Source organism: Pseudophryne corroboree, chromosome 1, assembly GCF_028390025.1.
Source record: "Pseudophryne corroboree isolate aPseCor3 chromosome 1, aPseCor3.hap2, whole genome shotgun sequence".
In the NCBI taxonomy this organism is placed as follows: domain Eukaryota; kingdom Metazoa; phylum Chordata; class Amphibia; order Anura; family Myobatrachidae; genus Pseudophryne; species Pseudophryne corroboree.
This window is the reverse complement of record NC_086444.1, coordinates 21,787,971-21,796,358: the sequence shown is the minus strand read 5'-3', so window position 1 is coordinate 21,796,358 and position 8,388 is coordinate 21,787,971. Positions and strand designations below refer to the sequence as shown.

Genomic DNA, 8,388 nt, shown 5'->3' with positions numbered 1-8,388 from the left:
GAGCAACAAGAGGGGCGCATCCCTTTAGGGCATACCCCTACTTTGATCCAGACTCGATCAAACCAGACCCCCCCGACCGGACGAGGAAGAGGACGCGGCGCGCAAAACAAAACCAAAGGATCGCACGGTCCAAAACCGCCTCGAGCCTCAAGGAACTAGTATTTAATCTCTCTTCAACTCCGATATCAGACCAGGAGTATAAGCTATTAGCTAAAGGACTGTCATTTGTTCCTTCAAGTCGATTAGACCCACTTGATTGGAAGGTGGAGGTCCATCGCTTTGGCAGGACTTTACGGAGAAGAGAGTTTTTCAATGATAAACCTTTAAGTGATACCAACAATTCCATTCCACCTCAATTACGACGGATTATTCCTGGTTCGACTTTTGACCCTCCTAGCCTTAACCCTTCAATTCGGACTTTTCTGCGCATGTTAGAAAGAGAGGGGAATGTGGTCCCCGACCAAAAACCATTTAGTAACATGTCTAAAGCAGAGATTAATACACTAAGGGCTTTAGCAGCCAGAACAGATATAGTGGTGCGGAAGGCTGATAAGGGGGGTTCTATAGTGGTCCAGGATCTTGAAGCGTATGTCAGGGAATGTAATCGTCAGCTAGAGGATATGGCCACATATAGTAGGCTTACTGTGGACCCCACACGCCAGTTCAAAATTGAATTAGATCAGTATTTGGCATCCATTAGTGAACAGGGTTTCATTTCAGATGACATAAGTAAAGCACTTAAAGTGGAATTCCCCAAAGCTCCTCTCTTTTATACAGTACCTAAGGTACATAAGTCACTGGTGGACCCACCCGGCAGGCCTATAGTATCTGCTAGGGGGTCCCTGTACCATCCGGTGGCTGTGTATTTGGACGCATTCTTAAATCCGTGTGTCCAAGCCCTTCAATCTTATCTTAAGGACACTAGTTCTTTGTTGATACAATTACAGGAGTTGGGTGATGTTCCTGAAAATATGTTGCTGTGTAGTGCTGATGTGACTAGCCTCTACACCTGCATCCCGCATGATGCAGGTGTGGAGGCAGTTCGTCTGCTTATACAGGATAATGACAAGTACCTAGGTCCTGATATTACAATATTCTTGAAGTTACTGCATTTGGTACTTAGCAGAAACTACTTTGTGTTCAACGGTAGGTTTTACCTCCAGGTGGCGGGTTGTGCGATGGGGTCAGCAGTGGCCCCATCGTACGCGAATGCCTTTATGTTCCAAGTGGAGAAAATAGGATTTTGGTACTTACCAGGTAAATCCTTTTCTTTGAATCCATAGGGGGCACTGGAGTACTCTTGGGATATGGACGGGCGGAGCCGAACAAAGGCACTGAATATTCAAATTTAGGACCCTCCCACCCCTCCATATCCCCGAGTACCTCAGTGTACTGTCTCAGTGTTTTTTACTGAGCGAACAGGAACGATATAGAGAGGTTGACAATGGAGAATACCTATAACATAACGGACAACAACAATGTTGACCCATAACCTTACTGTCAACTAAACAGTTGACACCATAACCGATAGAACTTTATAATTTGAACCAATCGGTGAAAATGTGTTACCATAAGCTCCTCTGAGCTTAATATCAATCAAGTAAAACTTGTTACCCTAAGCTCCCTTGAGCTTAAAACAACCCAGGTAAAACTGCTCTGGGTGGGCGTCCAGTGCCCCCTATGGATTCAAAGAAAAGGATTTACCTGGTAAGTACCAAAATCCTATTTTCTTTATCATCCACTAGGGGTCACTGGAGTACTCTTGGGACGTACCAAAGCTTCCCTCGTGGGCGGGAGAGCTGTTTGATACTTGTAACAGTAGGCAGCCCAAAGCTAGATGCTGATGGCGCCACCATTTATAACGTGTAAACGTGCACAAACATGGTGCACATGAAGGCTATATAGCCGCGCTTTAGACACTCCACGACCCACTGGGTCTGACATTCCCACAGACCTGTGGGATGAGCTATTACTGACGCAGGCGATTGTAACTTAGCCTTAAAGTAAACCTGACTTGTAGTCATTATTATTACCCAACTGGATAATGTCTGCTAAGAAACTGGCTAACCCCAGTTGGCAGTATCATAGAGAACAAACAACGTATTCATATCACGTACTGTTGACGTTCGGGACATATATAAACGCGTAATGCGTGTACCACATTCAGAATTCTAGAATGTGCTGTCCACACAGGAAACCCCTATTGGTATATTGATGTGAAGAATACGAAAGCGTGATTCGTCCGAAGATCTGCTTTGTCATGAGAAAACTCAAATACGGTGGCTTGGAATACAAGGCACCCAAATATGAAAACAAAACCCTTGCCGAAGCCAAGGCTATAAGAAAATTGTTTTCCAAAGTGAGAAACTTAATTCCCATTTGTTGAAAGGGTTCAAAATATGAAAACTGTAAGAAAACTGAACCCAACTTCAAGTCGCCTGGCGCTGTAGGTGGGATAAATAGAGTGTGAACTTTGATGACACCTTGTAGAAAGAGGTGTACAGACGCCAATAGAGGCAAACGTCTTTGACAATAAGTTTATCACACAGATACCTGCACTCTTCGTGCAGATCAACGCAGTTTTCCATCCCACCCCGTTTAACAGAATACGGGTTACTTGAAGGATGATGTTGGAAACTTCCGAGGTTTACAACCTATGTAAGCACACGAAATTTTGTAAAAATGAGCTGCCTTAAACGGCTTACTATTTCGTAACATGGTTAGTATAACCGATACTGTAATGCTCAATTTCTTAAGAGGGCGTTTGCACCCTCACCCCGTCAACCGCAGCTGCGGTACATAGATAATAGGTACATAGGTAACTATGGGTAAACTAACGTTCCCTGATGTAACAGGTTGGACGTATTATGAGCGGGCCAAGATCGTGTGCAAGTATTCCTTGAAAATTCGAGAAGCAAACTTCTCCGAAACCCATGAGCTACCACCAGTATGACTGTGACAACTGTCTTATGAGCCGTTTTGACAACGGAGAGAGCAGCGGAAACTGGTGGAGCCAGATACACGATGCTGAATGACCACATGAATGTGAGCGACTCCACCGCCACTGCCCTTGTGATCTGTTTTGTACACATACTGAGCTTTTGTAATTGTGGCGAGATGCCATCATGTATACTTGAGGGTAACCCCCTTCTGTGGACTCACATATGAAACACCTCTGGATTTAATGTCCAGTTTTCAGGATCCAAATCCTGACGGGTGAGATCCTCTGTCTAACAGATGTCCACTCACGTAATGTGACATTTTCACATAATGGCGTTGTGAGCCATTGAGGATTTGAGTCACATGCCGCATTACCATGCGGCTTCTTGGTTCTCACTGGTTGTTGTGTATGCAACTGCCGTTGCCTTGTTTGACTGCTTAAGCCCAGCGTGAGACAGGCATCAAACATTTACCTGAAACTCATGGTTGTTCCTCTCCACAGAAATCTTTAGTAAAAGGCGAAAGATTTATTCGTTCTGAAGAGAAACCAGAGTATATACCTGGTCAGACTGAAAGCGAATCATGTATTGCATTGTAAAATGCACAGAGTTCTAGGACCTTTATCGACAGCAATCTGTCGTGTTTTAGAACCTTTGTTGCTGATTTTAACTACAAATCCTGACCCTCTGCGACTGTCGTCCAGAGTATATGCACCCTTTTCCCTCTGTGGGAAACGCGAGTGAAGGGTGGCGAACTAAATTGAAAACACATCTTTATTCTTAATAGGTGAATACACCAATGTACCGCTAGTGTGCGTGTTTTGCACTAATTACTAGACGTACATTTGTTATTGCTGGTGTAGTAGGTAAAAGTCTTTGATTTATAATCTTACCTAGGAATTGACATCGTTTAGACGGAATTAGATGCGATTGTTTTCGAACTTGATCTGCTACCGCAGTATACCTTAGTAGCGCAAGTTAGAGGAACTTTGTTGAGACAGAGTTCTTATGAGCAGATCATCTAAGGTAGAGAAACTCTGTTGAGACAGAGTTCTTATGTGAGATGAGCTATCATCCCCAACATAACTTTGGTAAATACCCGAGGCGATAAGCAACGGTAGACCCGAAATGGATAATGGTTGTGGCGATTTGCAAACGCTAGAACCCGTGAAGATCAAACCGGAATGGGTAAATACGCATTGTGAAGATCAAGTGCCATTATGCCACTTTGTGCTCCAATAAACAAATACTAACCGCAGAAAATTCATTTTCCCACTGCAGTAAGTGACCTGCTGATTGAGATTGCGACAGAGCCGTCTGGTTTTGCTCAAACAGAGGGAATATGTAACCCTGACTCTGTTGGTATACTACTGCTTGGATTATAAAGACAGCTGAAACCCAGCAGAGACTAAATGGCAACCTGCCAAACCGGTCGACAGAGCCAGTATTGTCCTTTAATCTGTAAATAGCTGAGACATCCATGAATTGAAGTCTGGAAACCCCTCAAAGTAACATGTAAAGACGCGCTTCCACAATTGGAAAAGAGGTCATCAAACCACTGGCTTGCTGACTGTAGCGTCCTGACGTTACAAGGCGTGACTGTTTTGTACAACCGCCTTTGAAAAACGGAAGTCTAAAGGGATTAAACGCCGGTACCAGTATTCCGTTTTGATACTGGATGCGGTAATGGCTGAATATCAAATTTAGGACCAAACAAGCTCTGTCCTAGTCGTGCTGAACTAGCTACGATGAAAAACAGGCGTTAGTAGAGGCTTTACAGATATACTCTGCAGCTTCTTTTAACAGCGATCTCATAGTTTCCATACCTAGAGACTAATGACCCAAATGTATCCTGGGTCTTTAAAATGTTTAACACAGACGCATTTGCCAATGGCGGATCGCGTTATTTTGAAACGATTAAATAGTGGTCAAAGTCCACTAATATTTTCTAAAAAACAAATGGAGGCCTTGACTCACTGGTTTTTAGCAATGTATGTTGCCCAAAACCCCCGCACTATATAAGTGCTGGTGTAATGCACCCTTCTCACTCGAAGTTTCTGCATTAACCCTGGTACCCAAAGGAACTTGGCCCTTTGAAAAGACTATCTTTAGTTATAGCAGGCGGAGTACTTCCGAGACTCCGATGTTACCGCTGTTTTAATTTGAATTGCCAATGTTAACATAGGATCTTTAAAAATTATTTTTAGTCTGCGCTAGAGCCTTACTAGCTATGCAGACTGACACCACAATAGGCAACAGACAGACACTTGCACTACTTGTTGAAGTTCTTTTGTGTCATATATATATTTTTGTTGCTGAAAAGCATATTAAGGCCAGCCGTAGCCAGGCTATGAAACACATGGTTATTTCTCTCTACGGACATCTTTAGCAACAGGCGAAAGATTTATTAGATCTGAAGAGAAAGCAGAGTATTCTTTATGTGAAAAGCAGTTCACATGTGCAATCCGAACTACATTCCCACTAACACCCCCTTTGCCTCTGGTGGCTTAGAGATGTAGGGCAGGAATGTTCTAGAATTATGTGAAACCTGAACAAAAATTCCCACTAACACCCCTGCGCCTCCTTGTGGAGTAGAGGTGTATGGCCGGAATTATAAACTGGAAGAAACTGTAATGATTAAAAATGGCCCCCATGCCATGCATACACTGAAAAGCACAGGACCTGCTGCAGTGTTAATATATATAGACTTAATAGCCTATTATACAGGTAATATAGGCTTAATAGCCTATTAAAGTGTGATAATCACATTCCAGTTAATAGAACACTTATGACATCAAATGGCAGCCTACAGAAACAGGAAGCATGCCATCCATACAATTAGAAACTATGTCTTATTAACCCATGCAGCCTTGGTGCTGTTGCTATGGGTATTTACTCCCCCTTACCCCCGGTAGTCTCCCCTATGTTACCTGCAGCGGGAACGGGTGCAGGGAGAGCAGGGGAGCGCTGTGTATAGCGCCGGGGAGCCGTCCGGAAGAGCGGGCGGCGCCATGTATCATCAGCGTGCGGTGTCAGCGCTGGAAGAGCGGCCGGCGTCTGTGAGTGACGTGCGGCCGCTCTGTGCATGTTAGAAAGCGGGTACTTACTGTGGCTCGGGCGGCGCCTGTCCTACCTCGGTGCCGGGTAATCAGCGCTGGGAGAGCGGCCGGCGTCTCTGAGTGACGTGCGGCCGCTCTGAGCTTCCAGCGTAGTTAAGCGGGGCATATCAGCGGCGGCTTCAGCGGCGGCAAACCCCCACACAGCAGGGCGGCAGCGTGAGCCGACCGCCCTGACACCCCACCATTAGGACATGTGCCGCACCTCCTGTACGCTCCGTCCAGCTTGTGACGGGGCTTTCATCCTGGCTGTGACGGGGCTTTCTGTAAGCTCCGTTCCATAGCGGCTGGGCATAGTGCGTATGAGCTCCCCCTGCTGTGCAGCCGGACGGAGCTCCGTATGCGCAGGAGGCATTAACCCCTACATAGCGGGGCGGCAGCCTGCGCTGACCGCCCCGTTTCCCCCAGCCTACCTTTCTGATCATGGCTGACGACTGCCTCAGCTCTGTAGTCTTGGCTGTGGCGGGGCTTTTTATGTGTAAGCTCCGTCCAGCTCCAGTCAGCTTCCAGTAATCTATGGCTGCGACGGCTTCTTTGTGCAAGCCCGTCCAGCTTTTCCTAGCTGCTCTTTGTAGAAGCAGTGGGCTGTCTGTGGCTGTGAGGGTGCTCTTCGTGAGGACCGACACGCCATGCTGTCTGTGGCTGTGAGGGTGCTCTTTGTGAGGACCGACACGCCATGCGCTGCCCGTGCAGCGGCACTATCCCGGACCCATGTTTTTCCAGAAACTGGGAAGGGATGTGCTAAGTGTAAAAATAAAAATTAAAAATTAAAATTAAAATTAAAAATAAAAATCCAAGTGTGGCTATACCACAAGCCGATGTTCGTGCTGTGAGCACCGAAAAAACACTGAGACAGTACACTGAGGTACTCGGGGATATGGAGGGGTGGGAGGGTCCTAAATTTGAATATTCAGTGCCTTTGTTCGGCTCCGCCCGTCCATATCCCAAGAGTACTCCAGTGACCCCTAGTGGATGATAAAGAAACAGATGTTTTATCTAAATGTACAGGTACAATCCAAAATTATCTATTATAGACGCTATATAGATGATCTGCTGATTTTTTGGCAGGGACAGAAAGAAGAGTTGGTACAGTTATGGTTTGACCATAATCAAACCACACACGTGGTCAAGTTTACAACAACAGTAGATGAAGCATCCATCAACTACCTAGATGTAACAATAACACGTAAGGGTAACAAGCTGTCTACCTCCATTTACGTAAAGGCCACAGATAGGAATACCCTCCTATGTCATGAAAGTTTTCACCCATTGTCACTTAGGAAGGGCCTTCCCTACTCGCAATTTTTGCGTGTTAGACGGATCACCTCAGATCCGGAGGAGACGGAAGTAGCCCTTGACAACATGTTAGCCAAGTTTGCTCAAAGGGGATACCCGATGAGAGAACTACAGGCCTCGCGGTCTAAGGTTCTCAGCATATCACGTATGGAATTACTTAGACAGACTAGTGCCTCACCCCAACAGGTTAACCCCAGATTGGCCATGGTGAATAAATATACCACGGCCAGTACCAGGGTGACCCGCCGGGCCAAACAGCTTTGGCCTATTATACAGACGGATCATTCCATGTCCTCTTTGGCTAATACACGCCTTATGCCCAGCTATACACGAGGCAGAAATTTGGGCGATCATATTATGAAACTTGATGTCTCTAGTCTCACCAGGGTTAATGAACCCCATTTTCTCCGTTTGAAACAAGGTTGCTTTAGGTGCTTGGGATGTGCGACCTGCAACACTCTTAGCATAGGGGCTACTTTTAACCATCCCCACACAGGTCGCAAAATTAAAATCAGGCACAGACTAACATGCACCTCAACACATGTAGTGTATCTACTCACATGCCCATGTGGCCTTGCATATATTGGTAAGACCATCAGGCAGTTTAGGGAACGCATGGCCCTACATCGGAGTGCAATAAAGAAAGCTTATGAAAAGGGCCTTAGTGAGCAGCCATTTGCCCGTCACTGTATGGAAGCCAAACACGGAGTGTCAAGTATTAGGGCCATCCTTATAGACCATGTCCCTAAGTCTCTAAGGGGTGGCAATAGGGACAGGCTCCTATTACAGAAGGAGGCCAGGTGGATTTATTCCCTGGGGACTATTTTCCCCAAGGGTCTTAATGAGAACCTGGGACTCCAATGCTTTTTATAACTATCATATGTTTTTTCAATTGTGACAGCTTTTTGTGATATTTCTTTCACTGCCTGTTCTTGTGCACCCTTGGGTCCTCCAAGCCCTAAGCAACACTATTTTTATGTGCCTTCATTTTTATGTTAATGGTATGACTATGATGGGGTTGGAGAATTCGGGGGATG

The 8,388-nt window shown here is 45.6% G+C and overlaps 1 non-coding gene and 1 pseudogene across 1 annotated transcript; both read right to left on the bottom strand.

Moving 5' to 3' along the window:
• Positions 1 to 3,381: 3,381 nt before the first annotated feature.
• On the bottom strand, positions 3,382 to 3,496 carry LOC134961288 (U5 spliceosomal RNA). The gene has a single exon (XR_010187882.1). It is a non-coding gene; the product is annotated as a U5 spliceosomal RNA (small nuclear RNA).
• A 1,790-nt stretch (positions 3,497 to 5,286) lies between these two features.
• LOC134932481 (U5 spliceosomal RNA) lies at positions 5,287 to 5,372 on the bottom strand (annotated as a pseudogene).
• Between the last annotated feature and the right edge of the window lie 3,016 nt (positions 5,373 to 8,388).